At 48.8% G+C, this 19927-nt stretch overlaps 1 protein-coding gene and 1 long non-coding RNA gene across 31 annotated transcripts in view; one reads left to right on the top strand and one right to left on the bottom strand.

Moving 5' to 3' along the window:
• The window catches only part of PHLDB1 (pleckstrin homology like domain family B member 1), a 128101-nt gene that overhangs the window by 86558 nt on the left and 21616 nt on the right, over window positions 1-19927 (bottom strand). The window contains exon 1 of one of the 30 annotated variants that reach the window (XM_043533951.1): window positions 7383-7507. The exons of 28 other annotated variants lie outside the window; for them this stretch is intronic. The gene's annotated coding sequence lies outside the window, so the exon portion shown is untranslated. Of the gene's footprint in view, window positions 1-7119; window positions 7293-7382; window positions 7508-19927 lie in introns of those variants that run through there. One more of the 30 variants, XM_043533952.1, reaches the window with a different exon arrangement.
• Window positions 7628-11242, top strand: LOC122463538. Its single transcript, XR_006286989.1, has 2 exons — window positions 7628-7706; window positions 11004-11242. It is a non-coding gene; the product is annotated as an uncharacterized LOC122463538 (long non-coding RNA).

Genomic DNA, 19927 nt, shown 5'->3' with positions numbered 1-19927 from the left:
CTCAGCCTCTCCTCATAAGTCATGCGTTCTAATCCCCTAATCATTTTTGTTGCCCTCCGCTGGACTCTTTTCAATTTTTCCACATCCTTCTTGTAGTGTGGGGCCCAAACCTGGACACAGGACTCCAGATGAGGCCTCACCAGTGTCGAACAGAGGGGAATGATCGCATCGCTCAATCTGCTGGCAATGCCCCTACTTATACATCCCAAAATGCCACTGGCCTTCTTGGCAACAAGGGCACACTGTTGACTCATATCCAGCTTCTCATCCACTGTAACCCCTAGGTCCTTTTCTGCAGAACTGCTGCCGAGCCATTCGGTCCCTAGTCTGTAGCGGTGCATGGGATTCTTCCGTCCTAAGTGCAGGACTCTGCACTTGTCCTTGTTGAACCTCATCAGATTTCTTTTGGCCCAATCCTCTAAATTTGTCTGGGTCCCTCTGTATCCTGTCCCTACCCTCCAGCATATCTACCTCTCCTCCCAGTTTAGTGTCATCTGCAAACTTGCTGAGGGTGCAATCCACACCATCCTCCAGATCATTTATGAAGATATTGGACCGACCCTTGGGGCACTCCACTTGATACCGGCTGCCAACTAGACATGGAGCCATTGATCGCTACCCGTGGAGCCTGACAATCTAACCAACTTTCTATCCATCTTATAGTCCATTCATCCAGCCCATACTTCTTTAACTTGCTGGCAAGAATACTGTGGGAGACCATGTCAAAAGCTTTGCTAAAGTCAAGGAACAACACGTCCACTGCTTTCCCCTCATCCACAGAGCCAGTTATCTCGTCATAGAAGGCAATTAGATTAGTCAGGCATGACTTGCCCTTGGTGAATCCATGCTGACTGTTCCTGATCACTTTCCTCTCCTCTAAGTGCTTCAGAAATGATTCCTTGAGAACCTGCTCCATGATTTTTCCAGGGACTGAGGTGAGGCTGACTGGCCTGTAGTTCCCAGGATCCTCCTCCTTCCCTTTTTTAAAGATGGGCACTACATTAGCCTTTTTCCAGTCGTCCGGGACTTCCCCCGATCGCCATGAGTTTTCAAAGATAACGGCCAATGGCTCTGCAATCACATCCGCCAACTCCTTTAGCACTCTCGGATGCAGCACATCCGGCCCCATGGGCTAGTGCTCATCCAGCTTTTCTAAATAGTCCTGATCCACTTCTTTCTCCACAGAGGGCTGGTTACCTCCTCCCCATACTGTGCTGCCCAGTGCAGTAGTCTGGGAGCTGACCTTGTTTGTGAAGACAGAGGCAAAAAAAGCACTGAATACATTAGCTTTTTCCACATCCTCTGTCACTAGGTTGCCTCCCTCATTCAGTAAGGGGCCCACGCTTCCCTTGACTTTCTTCTTGTTGCTAACATACCTGAAGAAACCCTTCTTGTTACTCTTAACATCTCTTGGTAGCTGCACCTCCAGGTGTGATTTGGCCTTCCTGATTTCACTCCTGCATGCCTGAGCAATATTTTTATACTCTTCCCTGGTCATTTGTCCAATCTTCCACTCCTTGTAAGCTTCTTTTTTGTGTTTAAGATCAGCAAGGATTTCACTGTGAAGCCAAGCCGGTTGCCTGCCATATTTACTATTCTTTCTACACATCGGGATGGTTTGTCCCTGTAACCTCAATAAGGATTCTTTAAAATACAGCCAGCTCTCCTGGACTCCTTTCCCCCTCATGTTATTCTCCCAGGGGATCCTGCCCATCAGTTCCCTGAGGGAGTCAAAGTCTGCTTTTCTGAAGTCCAGGGTCCGTATTCGGCTGCTCTCCTTTCTTCCTTGTGTCAGGATCCTGAACTCGAACATCTCATGGTCACTGCCTCCCAGGTTCCCATCCACTTTTGCTTCCCCTACTAATTCTTCCTGGTTTGTGAGCAGCAGGTCAAGAAGAGCTCTGCCCCTAGTTGGTTCCTCCAGCACTTGCACCAGGAAATTGTCCCCTACACTTTCCAAAAACTTCCTGGATTGTCTGTGCACCGCTGTATTGCTTTCCCAGCAGACAACAGGGTGATTGAAGTCTCCCATGAGAACCAGGGCCTGCGATCTAGTAACTTCTGCGAGTTGCCGGAAGAAAGCCTCGTCCACCTCATCACCCTGGTCCGGTGGTCTATAGCAGACTCCCACCATGACATCACCCTTGTTGCTCACACTTCTAAACTTAATCCAGAGACTCTCAGGTTTTTCTGCAGTTTCATACCAGAGCTTTGAGCAGTGAAACTGCTCCCTTACATACAATGCAACTCCCCCACTTTTTCTGCCCTGCCTGTCCTTCCTGAACAGTTTATATCCATCCATGACAGTACCCCAGTCATGTCAGTTATCCCACCAAGTCTCTGTTATTCCAATCACATCATAATTCCTTGACTGTGCCAGGACTTCCAGTTCTCCCTGCTTCTTTCCCAGGCTTCTTGCATTTGTGTATAGGCACCTGAGATAACTCACTGATCGTCCCTCTTTCTCAGTATGAGGCAGGAGCCCTCCCCTCTCGCACGCTCCTGCTCGTGCTTCCTCCCGGTATCCCACTTCCCCACTTACCTCAGGGCTTTGGTCTCCTTAAATGGACACCTCAGCAATACCCATGCCAGGACATGAGGTCTCCTGAGACGGTGACTTTCCCCTACTGTTCTGGAGAGGGGATTTCTTCTTTGTTGAAGATCTAGATAGTTCTGAATGGCCCCCAAGGTCTTTGCTTACCACTGCAGCCACAATGATCACAGAAGTTGTCTGAGCACCTGGAGCTGAAGTACAGGAAGTGGGTGAGGGGATTCAGACCCCATGAGTCTCAGAGAATGCTCCATCAGTAGCAAGTTCATCCTGTTCTCCCTAAGCTTTCAAGATCTGCTTTTAAAACTTGAACAGACCTTACATTTGGAGGGCACATGAGTCACCCCAAGGCAGCAGAGGCAGTTTTAATGTCCATTGCTGCAGGGCAAAGAGCTGTACCAGGTCTGGCATGGTTTGAAGCCTGGGGTTTTTGGTATAACCTGTACCTGAGGTCATGGATTGAGGCTAGAAAAAACAAAGGCTCAGATCGGGCAAACAAAGAAGGGAAAGGGGGAAAGCCCCCAAAGCACAAAGATTGTGTTAAAAAAAAACCAGGAAAAATAAAAGGAACAGAAAAAGAAATATTAAGAAACAAAATGGTGCGGGGAGGGTAGCAAGCTGTGTGCCAGGAACCTAGAGCTGTACCTGGGGATTCCTGCCTTCTCTCCAGTGCTCAGACAGTCATAGCTTTTATATTAGTGTCCAGTTGTGGGGAAATAGTAGCTAGGACTACAGCAGCATTGACACATTGTCTGGATTAACCACAGCATAGGGACAGAGCTCCCAGGTCTACAGTGCATACAGCACTTCCTCTCCCCACCTCCGCCCCCCAATGCTGGAATACTTGGGGAGCTCCCCACTGTAATATCTGATGTTCCTCTTGGAAAATGCAGCTGCTCTGCTATATTACAATGCAGTGCCAAGCTGCATCCACCACAGACACAACTATTGCAATGCTGCTCAGGAGCCCCCCTCCCCGCCCCCTTCCCCTGCATGGTGTAAGAAAGACAGTTGCACCAGCACTATCTATGCAGAAAACTGGAGATGAGAAAATAAGACACTGCTCTTCCCCACAACCATGACACACATATGGCAACTTGTCCCCCCACCGAGCCCTGGCAAATAGAGCTCACAGATAGTGCCCCATGCCTCCGACCCAGTGACTTTAATAATCCTATTACTCCAGGTCTATTCTACTTGGGAAATACGCACTCCTCCTTTTAACGACCATAATGAGAGAATCGTTTCACACATCCATAGTGCTTGGCAGAGGGTCCCAACACACTTTATGGGCATAACCTGAGATGTGGTCACCTTCACAGGGATAGGACCGAAATAGCACATGGCAGTGGGGGAGGGAAAATGTTGGACAAAAACTTTACAGAAAGTGCCATGGGACCTTTACTGTCCATGCAGGGCTGATCAGGCCTTGCTATTTAAGGTCTAGTGTGTTTCACACACAGCAGGCTGCATGGAACTTGATTTATCCAAATCAGGAAGACAGGCTGAGCTAGCCCTGCAGGGATTTGTGGTTTTAGGGAATCTGTTTATTCCAGACCTGATGATTAGACCCTAAAACCAATTCATGCCTTAGTTAAGCAAGAGCACAGATAGGCTAAGTATAAAATGGCCCAAGGGACACACAGTCAATGGCAGAGCTGGAGTCTTAACTTCTAATTTCCTTGCTAGACTACTAGACTCCAGTCACTCCCTAAGTAGCGAAGCATTTCTAACACAACTATCAGCATGGTCTCTATAGCGCATGATCAGTTCAACTTGCTGCTCTGCAGTTGTCTCTGGGAGGAAGTTTGGGGTTTTTCTACCTACAAGGATGGAGCAGAAAGTCATGGTCACACCTATGTGAACAGATGAAAAGCAGCCTCTGCCCTGTCACCAGGCAGCATCTCACACAGCCTGGGTGTGAGTTTTACACTTTCTCCAATGAAGTCTCTTGGGAACAGCCTAACCCTGCCTTCCCATCCACTCTCAGTAGACCCTGAAGCTCTCTCCCACCACCATTCGCACATAAGCCTCTCTGCTGCTGGTGACCAAGAAAGCAGCAGCTTCCCATAATCTACTGCCCTTGGAGGGTTTAGTAAACTAACAGACAACACCAGTCCATTTTATTAAAAGTTTTGTAAGGATCCTCAAATCCACTCCTGAATATATGGCTCCCACCATTCCAAGATGCACGGAGAGAAAGACATCTTCTGCAGAACTCCAACTTATAGACACACTAATCAAAGCCCCATCCCTTCCACTGGAGTCACAAGCTTATCTGATCTCTAACAACAGGCTAGAAGAAGGGGGAAGTGTCAGGGGAAGAATCACAGGAGGTGAGCAAGGAGCCTTTTCTCCAACCTGCCTCAATCCAGCCACATTAGACACAGAAAAGCAGAAACAGGGGCAGAAAGTCAGGGACAGGGAGCTTTAAAGAAACAGGTGGTTCCTACAGCAGAGAGTGGAGTTTTGGGAAATCACTTCTGAACACAGACTCCAACAAGCTTCCAATGCTCCTTGGCTTTTTAACAAAAAAAGAAAGTCTCATGTAGAAATCCTGGGATTGTATAAACCCTGACAGCTGGGTTTACAGATCATTTGGAGACTCAGAATTACATGCCTGGCTCTTTACTAAAAGCTCCCCAGTATGTAATCAGTGCTGTACTTGGGAGGGGGTGGGCAAATCCCCCTCTTAAAACAATCTGTTCCCTGGTTCTAAACATTCAAGGACTAGCCTGCATTCCCCTGCCTCCCTATTCCCTGGGATTTGAATTATCATTCATGGGGTCTCCCTCCATGCTCTTAGCCCCAGCCCTTTGTGTGACTTCCTCCACTCCAGGAAATTCAAAGATAAATCACCACCTTACAGAACCCTGATTTCTGGCTCCAATGCAATCCAACACCAAGAAAGATAAAAGTGGTGGGGAGTGGAGAAGGGGTAACAAAATATAGCTAGTGCCAACACTTTAGTTGTGATGATCACATTTCCTCACTTTAATTTCCAAGAACACTGGAAAAGAAGCAGACAACAACAATCCAGACCTCCCCCAAAACATTAATGGGACACATTCCCTTTACCCCACGGTCCTGCTCATGTGGACACAAGTGTGTTTTTTGTACAACCCAGAGGCACTAAGATTCCAGCTCTCACAGCCACGAATACAATACAGATCTCACTTTCACTTTGTTTAGAGGGGTATCATCAAATTGAAATCAAGTCAGCTAAAAAAAAAAAAAAAAAAGCCACCCAAGTTTTGTCAGGTCCCATACCTGCTCTCACAGCCACAAAATAAACAAACCTGAAAGAGAAAAAAAAATACCCTATGATTCTATGATAGCAAAGTGAAGATCGCAAACAGCACTGTGTGGCAACCACTTATGAACCCAGTTTATAACGGCACTGTGATATACCATTGTTTCCCCCCAAACACAGAACAGTAGCCCAAAATAAACATTGGAATTTCCCAATATCTGATCCACAAAGCAAGGAAAACAAAGTCAATGGGGAGGTGTGTCACATTCAGGATTTGACTATTCCCAGGAGTGATGTATGCATGTCACATCAATGCATCATTTTGGGGACAGAGACCATTAAAGTGTACCACTGTGTTTAGAGAAAATGTTTATGGGCCAAAGAAGTACAACTCTACTTCAACAAAGTTTTAAGCCACTAAACCAGAGCTGAATTTAGTACTATGTCTTTAGCAGCTCTCTGTTGTGATATGAATAGCACTGATGGCTGGGAGGGCAACAAACTTTCTATTTTCATTCATTTGGGATGACCATGTGCAACTAGCACATGAAAATAAGTGCAATTAAATCCCCTCAAGCACACATTCACGACATGTATGTGTATATATAATACACAGGGGAAATATTTAGCTAGTATTTCATGCTATTTGCAGCTTTTTTTCAAGTCAGTTTCAGCTGCACAGCTGTCCAGGTCTCAAGGAAAAATGCCAACACATCAGAGGGGAAATAAATTTCACCCCCCAGTGCAAACAAGACCAATTATTTTCAAACAAAGTGGCCTAAGAAAACATCCTTTTTAAAAGTCACATGCAAATACATACATCACAGATATGTATGTACTGGTACACGAGTGAATGCACACACACACACCTGCACACAGAGATGCCATCAAGACACAACCCTGGCTAGTTTATAGCCAGGTGGGAGGAGACTTGTACCATCTGCCACGCTCCAGCGCCCAAAGCTAATTCTGGTACCACATTCTAGCCTCCCAAAATAGCGGGGAGGAGGAGTTATAATTAAAGTCTAACGGCACAAGGACCAGCCCGCGATACAGAGGCGAGCCCTGGCCTCCCTGTTGGCTGGCACGGAGCGCCGGGCTCCTTTCTCGCCGTGCGCCCAGCGCAGGCTGGGTGCTACACACAAGCGAAAGCCCCACCGACTGCGGGCGCGAGCTAAGGACCCAGCAAGTGCTGCCGTGAGCCCCTAGTCCCGGCCCTCCCGGCTACGTCCCTCGTCGCGCTAAGCACCCAGGGCGGAGAGGGTCCGAGGGACCATGGCCGGGCCAGACACCCCAGCCCGTGCGCTCCGCTTACATGTATCCTCCAGTCCAGCCTATTTCGTCCCGTCACCAGCGCCCCCTTCTCCCGCGGCAGCCAGACCGGGGCTCGCAGCAGTGGGAAGCAGCCGAGCCTGCAGGGCCCTTCGGCTCCCTGTGCTCAGGGCCGGGGCGGGGGGGTCCAGTCCCCCAGCCAGGTCCCTGGGCAGCCCGCCGGGCCGGGGGAGAAGGAGGCTGCTCATGCACCCTACCCGAGCTGCGCCGCCAGACCCTGCTCGGTACCCGCGTAGGGGCACTAACCATGAGCCCGGGACCGGACTGGAAGGACGCGCTACGAGCCGAGCTCCGCGCCGCTGCCGGGCGTCCCGGTGCCAGCCCCGAAGTGGAAGGGTCTATTCAGGGGGCGGCTCCTCCCCGCAGACAGAGCGGCCGCGGCTCCAATGGAGGGGAGCGCACCGCCCCCGGGAGGGGAGGGGACAGCGAGGAGAGCTGGAGGGGGGAAGAGGATAAAGGGGGTGAGGGGCGCCAGAACAGGGAGGGGAAGGAGACACTGGAGCGGATTTGGCCGGGCGAGGGGCCGGGTCAGGGCAGAGAAGGGGGCTGCAGGAGGAAGCTGCGCTTAAGGTAGTTTACAGCTTCTCTCTGTTTCTCAGTAGCAGGAAGGATGTAGCAGGCACTGCCCCCGTCCCCTAGCAGAAGGGGAAAATGCCTGCCTGCTTCTATCTTCCCTTCCATCCACTGTATCTCACCTACCACACCCATGCCTGCTGTCTGTCTCCCTTATCCCAGCCTGGCGGTGCCTGGATTTGTGCCCTAGGTAGGCCCTGTTCTCAGAGATCCACTGTATGCCCACCCCTGGTGTCCCACACGGACATAACTCTCATTCCCCCCTCTTTTATTGTCCCTTCTGGCCTTTCCTTCTCCCTCTGTCTCTGCCTCCTCCTTTCCATTTATGCTATGGGGAGCAAAGGTTGCTGTAGCCTCAAAGTGTGCCCACCAGGCAAGTAGTGCAGAGTGCAACAAGCTAAGCCACTACCACTCCTCGCAGGTCCCAGCACTGGGCCTCCACTCCGAACAGCCCATGTAGGCTCCTATGGTGGCCCACACTTTCTATTTCAAAGGGAACACGCTGAAGATAAAAATAATACAGGCCCAGATCCTGCAATCCGGTCCACACTGGCAGCCCCACAGGGCTCTGCACACACCCGTCAGACTGAAGGGTTGGGGACCCCTGCTCTAACGAATGTCCAGTCATTCAGAACTTCAGAGCAACACCAGGACACAACCCAGTGCTTCCCATTCCCAAAGCATGAACCCCTGCCACCCAAGCCAGAAAAACCCTGTTTTATACATTAGCCCTACAGGGCATTTGGCATGTAGCAGAGCAGTTCTGATTGCAGCCAGTAGAGGGCAGTCATGCCATTTACTACAATGTATATAGTATCCGGGGATAGCCCTGTTAGTCTGTATCCACAAAAACAACAAAGTCCCGTTAGTTTTCAAGGTGCCACTGGACTCGTTGTTACAATGTATATAGTTACTCCTGGGGACATTCTACACCAAAAAATTCTGCGCACAATATTTTAAAATTCTGCAAATTTTATTTGTCAAAACAACACCACCTAATCACACCAGTTTCAATTATTCTGGTAATTTTTTTAAAATACCTGTCAGCAAGTATGTCTGTAACAATACAGACACACACACACACACACACACACATTCCCCCAGGAGTAGAATTTAAGAAACCCCTATGACAACCCAGTTCCTATTGCTCTGCTCCCTTCCCACTCCCAGAGCCCAGCCAGGGCGCCAGACATCCACAACTCCTCCCCCCAGGTCCAGCCATAGTGCCCACCCAACCTGGATACCTGCAACCCACCCCACCTCGAGCCCAGTAGCAGGGCCCCCCGGCCCAGATACTCACACCCTCTCCCCAGCCCAGCCGCAGGCCCCCCTTGCCCAGATACCTACATTCCCTCCCCTGACAGCCCAGCCGCAGGACCCCCCCTTGCCCAGAAACCCACACTCCTCCCCCCAGCCCAGATACCCAGCCCCTTCCCCCCCACCCTGAGATCCAGAGGGAGAAACAGCCTGATGCGCAGTCCTGGGCTTGCATGGAGTTTCCTGCATGCAGCCCTCCCCTTCCCTCAGGGCATGATGGCAACTGCAGCTGCCAGGAACCTTCTAGCTCCCTCCCCCTCTCCTGGGCAGTGTCTTCTTCTATATGCAAGCTGGGCTCTGCCAGATCCAAAGGCCCCTAATGGTGGGCAGCAGCACTGCAGCCCATTTCTGTGGGGGAAAGGAAATTCTGCGCACACATTAATTTCTGCAAAATTCTGCATTGCGCAGTGGTACAAAATTCCCCCAGGAGTAATATAGTTAATGTCTCTTGCTTCAAGCTCGTAAAGCAGTGAACTCTGAAAAGTTTACTTCCTACTGCTTCTGCAGATAGTTGTTTTACATCCTGCACTTTATGCCCAGCTTGGACAATAAAATTAGCATGGTCAGTTCAGCCTTGGCTTGCAGTGAATTCCAGTGGTCTACTGCAGTTGTGGGAAGGGTTCACAGCACCACCTGGAGCAGATGGAAACCCATTAGGATTCCAAGTGAAAAAACATTTAAAACTTAGCACAAAAGCAGCATCTCTGTTTGCATATGAAACCTCACAATGAGGGCATGGGGCTGAGTACTGTAACTCCCTAGAAAGTGAGGAGGCTCAACACCTCAGAGGATCAGCAAGACCATTTCAATGGAACGGTAGTGCTCAGAATTCTGTGGCTGAGTCCCATTTCCAACCATTGCATCTCTCCCCCATCCCCAGCAATATGGTGGTGTCTGTGTCTCGCTGTCATGACCGTTCAGCAGGGGCTTTTCCTTAGTTTGATTTTTTCTGATTCATTCTTTATTGGCAATTTACTCCCTGAATAGCCTGACCCAGACCTAAACTCTCCTGAGTCACCTTGCTATAAGTTGACACCTGAAAGCAGCATGAAACAGGCCCCTACCCTGCAGGGTACTAGCACCCAGGCAGGGACCATAGGTGCCAGCATACCAAGGAGATCAGCACAGGTTATGAGCCTATCGTTCTGAATCCACAAGACAGCTTTGAAAAACAATTTTGCAAACAGGCTGAAAAGCCATGGTAGAATGCTGCTAGAGAGGTTTAATCTCAAGTGCAGCTCTGTGGAGCAGAGGGTAGCCTGAGAACGGAAAATCAGGCTCTAGGGGGTTTGTACAACCATGTTACCATGTACAATACACAGCTCTACCAAAGTAGATCGTAGAAAAGACACTCCTCCCACACATGCAATACAATTCTGGTAAATAAGTCACAAAATGGGATAGTTTGTGTATATAGCTGCTCTAGTCTGAGAGCCTATCCTCTTTACAGAAGGGAGGGAAATATTAACAGTCCTATTTTACAAATGCAGAAACTGATGCAGAGTGCCAAATTCACCCCTCATGTAACTCCATAGTTTTAAAAGGAGTTATACTAGAGACAAAATTGGCTCAAAGTTTAAATAATTTAACTCACTCACTCTATGAGCTCCAGTGACAGTGTTGGGACCCAGGAGCCCTCACTCCATCCGAGCCCACTGCTCTAATTGCTAGTTTAGTTAGGTTAGCATAAAAAGCATCCAGAAATACAAGATCCTACTTTGCCTTGGAGCGCAGCTCACTCGTTGCAAAGCGCATTCAAGCAAGGTTATGGATGAGATTTAACTTGATGCACTGATGCAGTATCAATCACTGGGAGTAATGCCATTTTTGGAAGCAGTTTAACTTTGTGCCAGTGTAGACAGGGAAAACATTGTGCTCAGGATCCATAGTGGCAGGAATAAATATAGTGTGGTCATTTTCCCCCTCTTTCCCCACAGAACTGGAAAGCACTATTGATCAGCAATGTTTTACTGGCAGGAGAGGAGTATGTGTGTGTGTGAACCTGCTAAGAAGAATTCCAATGTTACCAAATATTTCCCAGAGTTAGAGGCAATCTACGCTACAATAGAAGTCTGGTGGTGACAGTGGTGAAGATTTCCATGTGACTCAGTAATGGAGAAAAATATCTACATTATTTTCCATTAAAATCCCTGTTAACACCCCAGGGAAGGCTTCCAGACTGTAAAAGAAAAATTAAAAAATGTTTTTGTTTTTTTTAAGAGTATGATCAGAAAATGTGATTCAACTGGAAAACTAAAGCAGCTGTGGAAAATACGACACCATCTTTGCACAAAGATATTGACTGTGGTAGTGTGAAAAGCATTACTGCAGGACAGGGTAGGAAAATAAGCCCCTTTGTCCTTGTGAAACCTGGAAGTGTTCTGAGGTGTTTTTTTCTTGTTGTTCAGGGCCTGTGCTCACTCATGGTTGCTAAATCAACATAGCACTGCTGTCCCCCTCCCCAACCCCCACCAAGAGTGAAGTCAGCTCCTGGGATGTCCATGGGAAATTCCCATATTGTAACCAAACAGAAGCCAGTATAAATTCTTCAGAGAAACATGCTCCTCAGTAAGGCAGCTACAGCCTAGAAGGTGTAAAATGTAATGCTCCAGCATGTGTGGTCCAAAGTCTGTGCTCTGTTACAGCAGCAAAACTCCAGTGAAGTCAGTGGAGTGACTCCAGATTGAGGAAGAGAGAACATGCACACACTCGTGTGTGTGTGTGTGTGTGTGTGTACACGTACATTGTATGGCACTGCCAGGGCTGAATACAATAAAACACTTTAACCATGTTTCTAAGATAAGCATAGAGTATGGGCTGGTTGGTATTCAGTCCCTGTGTCTTGGCCTAATTAGTTTTTGCTTTCTAACAGGCCTAAGTGATGGGCCTCAGATGCTCCAGCGTTAGAGTTGCTTATAGTGTGTAATTTTCTATTCTAATGTGAGTTTTCACACATCTGGTTCAAAGTTTCCAGAGTAATGTGGAAAATATACATAATTATCAGAGGAAATGGCTGAATTCTGACCAGGAATTCTGAACAGCTTAGCTTCCATGCTGATGACCCTGCTAGCATTACTGTTGCTACATCCAGAAAATTCATTGTAATTTCCATCACAAGAGTACAGGTATAGCAGGGGGCAACGCCCCTCACAGCACAACTTGGGCAATCTGACGGGGAGGAGAATGAAAAGAATATCTTAAATGCTGTACAAAATAAGACAACACAGAATGAGCCAGGACAGTAGATCCTTGGCCAGCAACACTGGTATACAGCACAGGGGCAGGGGATGCTTGTTAGAGCAGCATAGATAAAACAGTTTCTGCTGTCCTTGTAGACAAACTTACTCCAAAGGAGACCCATTTCCCAGGCATGGTGCAGGAGAACCTCACACAGAGACCCCAGGGGCTCACGATAGACATGGGCTCATTCCTGTTCAGCAGCCAGATTCTGATCTCTGTCACACCAAGATCAATTTAGAACAGCTAATGATTCTGACTTCAGGGGAGTGTCTCCAGATTTACACTAATATGAGACAGCTGAATCAAGTCTTTGGGGGGTGAAGACATAGAAGGGTGCTGGGTCCAAATCTGGGATGTCCCAGAATAACAGAGTGCAGGATTGACTCCTCTGTCTTGATTACATTGAGTACTTACAAAGGGTTTTCCAGCCAATGGCTCTCAAAGCCATTTATCATCCCCATTTTACAGATAGACAAACAGTGAGGTTAAGTGACTCGTCCGAGGTTGCACAGCAAATCCGTGACAGAGCCAGGAATAGACTTCTAGTCTGATATCTTGTGCACTAGGTCACAGTGCCTCCCAGGGCTGAATAATTCACACAAATGCTCCTAACTGCCTGACATGGCAAGAAGTGCAGCAGGCAGAGAGGGGGAAAGAGTGAAAACAGAAAAGAAGGGCACAATGAAGTCCCCAGCCTCCCCCAGTTCCCCTTTTCCCATGGAAATGGCGTTAAATACCTCCTATGACAGGAGCTGGAGGGAGGATCTGGCACCCAAGGAAGCTTGTTATTGCCAATCTCATCAAATAGAGCAGACTGCAAGTGGCAGCAGGATTTGCTGGGATGGTGTCCACCTCCAGTATCCTGAGTTCCCCCACCCCGAGGGCCCAGCCTGCCCTCATTTCTCCACTGGTCGGATCCATCCAGATACGAAGCTGATGTCAAAAGCAAAATGATGAGCGATATTACCTCTCACCACGATAGATGGCTTCCAGGGCAACACACTCATGAGAATGTTCTGAACAAGGCCGGATCCATCACCTGCCTCACCTGTCTCTGTTCAAGAGCTTCTCCCTTCAGAAATCTCCCCAAGTGTGAAGGTTCTGGAAAGGTAAGGTATCAGAGGCCAACAGCCTACCAGCCAGCCTTACACAAGAGCATCTGGGAGAGGCTGCCAGGCACTGCCAGGAGTGGGGAAGGAGGAGTTGCAGGAAGCGGCAGTGGGATTTAGGGGGAAGGGTCAGGTCTGGAGAAATTCTCGTCCGCCACTCTCGAAGGTCTGTACCAGAGTGTGTGTCTACTGCGCTATCATTAACTGAATTGCTCCCTTCCCCTGGATACCATACAGCAAAATGACGACACCTTAATAACAGCCCGTGGTGCCTCTGCACAGATCATGTTTTGGGCTTCACTTACAGCAATCAGCACATACTGGGATCAGGTCCCAGCTCTGCTATGAGATACAACCCAAAGAAATGCAGCTCCAATGCTAACAATTAGCATAGGTGGGAGTCACACATGCATGTGTCCACACGTGTCTGTCTGCATCTGTCTAGACTGCCTGTGGGCCAGTGCACAGTGGTATGTATGTTTATTGTGCTATCTGCCCATGGGCAGAGACTGTGAGGATGCATTGGGCCTCGGGATCTCGCTCTCTACACGTTGCATGAACTTCCCAGACAGGCACAGAGAAGGAGCAGTGGGGTCTGGGAACAAGTCTGTTTATAGTGATTGTAGTGGGAGGAAGCCTCAATTTAGAGAGAGTAAATTAGGGACAAATCTGATTTAGTCTGAGTCTATCTCTGGGATTTCATTAGCAAGGCAAAGGAACTTTCACTGACCGTGCTCCCTAGGAGCAGTCAGGCTATGTTCAGATGCTCTGCATAAGTCAAATTCCTGCAAATAGAAACTTCAGGAACCAGCATAGTGAGGAGTGGATCTGCGTGCAGAGTGCTGCCAATGACTACTAAGACATGCAAGAGGGGAAACCCTGAGATAGGTTACAGTATTGATTCTCAAACTTTTGTATTGGTGACCCCTTTCACACAGCAAGCCTCTGAGTGCGACTTCCCTTATAAATTAAAAACATATTTTTATATTTAACACTATTATAAATGCTGGAGGTGAAGCAGGGTTTGGGGTGGGGGGTCACGAGCTGTGAGCTCCAAAGGGATCACGACCTCCAGTTTGAGAACCCCTGGGTTAGAGCAAGACACAGTGCAGGCTTCCCTCACCCAGCTCTGCAAATGTTCCTCTATTCCAACTCACAGCTCCCTGCTATTCCTCTTCTGGGCTCCCTCCCTCATCACCTCTGGACAGTGCCTCTCAATTCCAATCTACAGCCCCACTGCTATCCCAGCCCTGGGATTCCCCCACCCCCAGCTCTGCCAATGCCCTTCTATCCCAACCCACAGGTGCACTGTTATCTCAGCCAGGGGCTCCCCACCTCACACAGTTCTGCCAGTGCCCCTCAGTCCCGATTTATTACACGCCCTACCATTCCTATCCTAAAATAGAATCATAAGCCTGGAAGAGACCTCGAGAGGTCTAGTCCAGGCCCCTGTACTCATGGCAGGACTAAGTATTATCTAGACCATTCCTGACAGGTGTTCGTCTAACCTGCTCTTAAAAATCTCCAATGATGGAGATTCCACAACCTCCCTAGGCTATTTATTCCAGTGCTTAACCACTCTGACAGTTAGGAAGTTTTTCCTAATGTCCAACCTAAACATCCCTGGCTGCAATTTAAGACCATTGCTTCTTGTCCTATCCTCAGAGGTTAAGAAGAATAATTCTTCTCCCTCCTCCTTGTAACAACCTTTTATGTACCTGAAAACTGTTATGTCTCCTCTCAGTCTCCTCTTTTCCAGACTAAACAAACCCAATTTTTTCAATCTTCCCTCATAGGTCATGTTTTCTAGACCGTTAATCATTTTTGTTGCTCTTCTCTGGACTTTCTCCAAATTGTCCACATCTTTCCTCAAATGTGGTGCCCAGAACTGGCCACAATACCCCAGCTGAGATCTAATCAGCATGGAGTAGAGCAGAAGAATTACTTCTCCTGTCTTACTTACAACACTCCTGCTAATACATCACAGAATGATGTTCACTTTTTTTTGCAACAGTGTTACACTGTTGACTCATATTTAGCTTATGGTCCACTATGACCCCCAGATCCCTTTCCGCCATACTCCTTCCTAGGCAGTCATTTCCCATTTTGTATGTGTTCAGCTGATTGTTCCTTCCTAAATGGAGTACTTTGCATTTGTCCTTATTGAATTTCATCCTATTTACTTCAGATCATTTCTCCAGTTTGTCCAGTTCATTTGGAATCTTAATCCTATCCCCCAAAGCACTTGCATGGGTGATTGTAATGAATTACACTTGTCCTATGGCAGAAATATCAATTAGGAACCAAACAGGTCACCAAACCTGTAAAAAATGCAAGTATCCTAAGAAACATTTAAGCAAAAAACGAGCACAAAAATTTCCTGTGGCCCCCATCTCCCCTCCCCCCCGCCCCGCCCCCGCAGCTCTATGCAGCTGCTTTATCACAAACAGCAACATTGTAACTGTTACAAGCTGTAACTATGCTGACTCCTATGGTAACACCAGGGCCAGTGCTGTAAAAGATGTCATTCAACCATGAAGTATTAAGGCTGACTGTGTCATTTACAGCTAAATTGGGGGTTTATTTATGAGGCATAGCATGAGCTAAATCTCCAGCAGGGCAGCCTGTACAGAAAGGCAGAGTCCCCTGCAAATATTTTAGGGCCTATTATCGCCCATAGGAAATCTGAGTGTGTGAGGATTACCATTTCATCCCAGTCTGAGCTGAGCAATAGCCAACCCTCAGTACCTTTAAAGCCTGGTGCAGATATCAACTGGCTCAGCCTCCCTTCCCCTATGAGGCTGGGAGCTGGTATCTCCATTTCACAGACACAAATCAGGGCACAGAGAGGTCAAGCCAAGAGCACCAATAGCAGAGCCAGGAACAAAAGAACCCAGGAGTCCTTACTCCCACTCCCCTGTTCCTTCCACTGAACAAAGAGGTCATGTGAAACTGTGGGCTTGCACAGCCAGTGCCTTGGGGCATCTCTGATAACTAACAGTAGCATTTCTGCCAGGGTCTCAAAGCACTTTACAAAGCAGGGCCAGTGTCGTTGCACCCTTTTCTAAGTGGGGTAACTGAGGCACAGAGAGGGCCCAAGACAGTGAGTCAGCAACAGAGTCAGGCGTAGAACCCAGGATTCCTGGTTCCCCATTCCCTGTGACAACTACTAGAAAAAGTAACATACAATCTGCTTTGCACCCTGTATTGTGCTACAAATCAAGGTAAATGGGTACAAAGCACCACGTCAGCTAGATGGGAGCCTGTGGTGTTTCCATCTGGGACAACAGGCCCAATTGGGGGCAGCACAGACCTTGCTCCTTCCCTGATGGATACAGACAGCAGACGGTTTAACAAAGGAGCTTACATCACAGACAGTGTTGCTAGCTGGGTGAGGATTATGTCCCCAGTTGTACTGAGAGGAAGATGAGGAGCCTGACAGGATGCTGGCCAGCTGTGCCATGCGTTACAGTGCCAGCCCACGCTGGAGCACACGGGGAGTAGGTACACTACAGCTAAGCAAACCCTGCTAGCAGAGAGGTGTGTTGCCCCACCCGCTGCCTCACAAAACACCTTACTGGAGACACAGGTCTGAGGTGGTTGTCAACTCAGACCATCCCTCACACTAGGCCGGGGGGGCAGCTCCACCTCACGGCCCAATGGCCATTGGCATTACCAGACAGGATCAGAACTGTGGTCTGTCTAGTCCAGTATCCCTGTCTCCAGCAGCGTGTTGAGCTGAGCCAAGGTCTCACACCCCACACGCAGCTCAGCACAACTGGCCAGGCATCTGATAGGGTGTTTAAGCCTCCTCTGAAGCACTGGACACTGCATGAGGATCCAGGACCCCCGGCCATACGGTCTGATCTAGTGTGGCAGGCAGAGGAATCAGGGCTAGCTCAGATTTGTCCTGGCAAATGCTGTGCTCCTCTGTTAAGAGCATTTGGGAGAAAGAAGGTCTGGCTCTGGGCTATCCCATAACACTTATGGTGCCTGCAACTCCAGAGGCCACACTGCATCATTTCCTCTAGGCTGGGATTTTCTCCAGGTGGAGCAAGGCTCATGCCTCTTTGTTCCTCTTCACAGTGTTCAGAGCCCCCTCCCGGAGCACAGCCACCAGCTGGCCATAACAGTTACAAGCCTGCAGCTCATTGCTATGGCAACTCAAGCTCTAGAGAGATGCCATTGCAGCACATTACCCTGGCAATTAAAGTTCTAGAATGACCCCAACAAGAAGGCCTGTTAACATTGAGGATCCCCCCCCCCCCAAATTCTGTAAAGGGCCAAGCAGAGAGACAGGGACCCTACCTCAAAGAGCTTCAAGTCTAAGCCAGGCAAATCTCAGCCATGGGACAAATGGAAAGGGCAGGGAAATGAGGGAGCCTGGTTATGGTAAATGAAACCAACAGGAAGTACATCAGAGAGGGAGTGACTCAGGCACACTGATATTTTTAAGGATAGATGGGGAAGGGGACAGCCTGGGAAATGGCCCAGGAAAGCTGAACCCTAGAAGCTGAAATAATTACATGAAAAGGAGGCATCTGGATTAAAAAGCCTTGTTTGTTTGTCAGCTGGTTGGTTCTTTTAAAACAATCAGCTTTAAATTCCCCTCTTTCTGCCTCAAACAAGCCCAACCATTATTAGAGGCTCTAATAAATTCCTGGCAGCTGATCCCGCCTCTGCTTTCTGCAGCTGTCAGAAGATGGCTCAGGATGCACCTTTGATATTTGACAGTGTAAACTCTCCATCAGGGAGGGGGAGCTGGATTCTGTGTTTTGTGCCAGAGATCTTAATACCAGATTACCCAGCAAAGCGCATGGCAGCTCCCCTAAAGCAGCATGCTTCTCCATGGGCTAGCAAGAAACTGGGGCACAGGTTAGCAGAGAGCCATTTCCAGTGCAATTGGTGAACTGGTGCAAAGAATTTCAGCAAGCATCTCTTTTTAAGAGCCGTGCATGACAGCATTGTGTGGCAATGGGCCAACAGGGCTAGTCCATGCCAGGCTTCCAGCTACTTGGGATTCTAGCCCAAACCTGCTCCTAGTAGACAAACTGAGGATGCAGATGGGTCACACCTGTCCCCATCTACCCCTCATCTTCGTCCCAAATTTGCCTTCCCCCCAAGACAGTCTAGCACTCTCTCCTCTTTACGGCCCTCCTTTAGAAACCAGAAAGACTGACCTCTCAAACGATGATAGCCCCCTGCATGAGCCTGTAGCAGGGTTTGAACCCAAGGATCTTCAGCACCCTGACCACATAAACTAAAGGAGTAATCCCATTAGCTGGTAGCAGTAATAGGCTGTTACCCTTTAGTGCAACTGCCAATAGAAGGGGATACAACACAAGCTTGACCAGTGAGTCACACTGAGGTTCTAGAAAGGATTATTATTGCTAAAGAAATTCCCATCATCAGAGCTGCCTGTGCTGTCCTTGCCCTCTTTGCCCTCCATGGAGCTCTGGAAGGCTGAGAGGATGTGGCGGCAGGCTGGGAGTCTTGCATTTCCACAATGGCCAACCTTCCTTGCTCTGGAACTGCACACACCCATGCTAGCAAGGCAAAAGGGACCAGAAACTTCTTCAGAAATACAATAAGCCTGGACAATTCCAATTAACACTGGCAAGAAGGGCCTGTAGCATCATCCCCCTGGAAAGAGCACATGTGCCCAGGGGAAGAGACAATCAGACGTTAAGGAGAACTGGCCCTCATCAAGGTAACAGGGAGTATGTCTACACAGCAAAGAAAAACCCGCAGCTGGCCCATGCCAGTCGACTCAGGGTCGCAGGGCTTGGGGCTTTTTCATTGCTGGGTAGACTTTCGGGCTCAGACCCTCTCACCTCACAGGGTCCTAGAGCCCAGGCTCCAGCCTGAGCCCAGAAGTCTACACAGCAAGGAAACAGCCCCACAGTCCAAGCCCCGTGAGCTCAAGTCAGCTGGCATGGGCCAGTCGTGGATTTTTATTTGCTATGTAGACATAACCAGGGCGGCAAACACAGACCCCTACAGCTGAGTCAGAGCACTCAATGGCTAAAATATAAAGGAGACTCCAAACCTACAGCAATTGTTGGGGGCTCCTTCAGGAAGGAGGATGGGGAATCTCTGTTCAGCCAGGACTCAAATGAAGCTGTGCAGTCAGAACCACATGCCACCTGCACGCTAACCAAGCCAGGTTCTGTTCCTGGTGGGACATCCCCACTAACCCGGTTCTGTTCCTGGTGGGACATCCCCACTAACCCACCACCCCAACAGGATAGTTACTGGAACTGGGCTTCACCTAATTAGCAGTCACCACTGACGCTGGGCCTGCACCCGCACCCAGGGCTGGGGTTTTAGTTCCACTGAAAGCAGTGACTCGCTGAAAACACAAGCCAAGTTCACCCTGAAGCCGATCCCAGCTCAACAAAGCTTCCGTAAAACAGTGAGGCTGGGCTAAGTTGCACTGGGCACTCTCTCAAGCCTAGTTATCCTCACCTGCTCTCAGGAGAACTATGATTCACCCAGCTCCAAGGCAAAGATGTACCCTAGCTGCAGAGCGGAAGCTGGCTCCAAACATAT

This window comes from Chelonia mydas, chromosome 22, assembly GCF_015237465.2.
Source record: "Chelonia mydas isolate rCheMyd1 chromosome 22, rCheMyd1.pri.v2, whole genome shotgun sequence".
NCBI classification, from domain to species: Eukaryota; Metazoa; Chordata; order Testudines; family Cheloniidae; genus Chelonia; species Chelonia mydas.
Note: the sequence above shows the minus strand (reverse complement) of the source record. Positions and strands in the feature narration are given on the sequence as shown.